The sequence below is a fragment of the Apus apus genome, chromosome 14, assembly GCF_020740795.1.
Source record: "Apus apus isolate bApuApu2 chromosome 14, bApuApu2.pri.cur, whole genome shotgun sequence".
Lineage (NCBI taxonomy): Eukaryota > Metazoa > Chordata > Aves > Apodiformes > Apodidae > Apus > Apus apus.
The window spans coordinates 15,444,485-15,444,841 of NC_067295.1; positions in this window are offsets into that span (position 1 = coordinate 15,444,485).

The window sequence follows — 357 nt, forward strand, 5'->3', positions numbered from 1 at the left end:
GGGGGGGAGCCCTGCTGGGAGCTCAGCCTGAGTGTGGGGGCCCAGGAGCTGCCCCTGGGCCCAGGTTCCCCGGCCGGGTGGTTTTGGTGGGACGTTTCTTGCTGTCCTCCCTCTGCTCCTCCGGAGAGACTCATCCCTTGCCAAGCCCTGAGCTCTCAGTTGCTGTTCTTGACAGCCAAGCCCTGGGTAAAGCTACCAGAGCCACGGCCCCTGTGCCCTGCAAATGTTTTTGGGGGGGTTGGGGAGCAGTTTCATGTTTGTCTCCTCGTTCTTCTGCCCGCAGAGCCATGGAGGTCCCTGCAGGGTCCTCTGCTGGGCAGGACCCCTCTGCTGGGCAGGAATCCTCCTCTGCTGGGC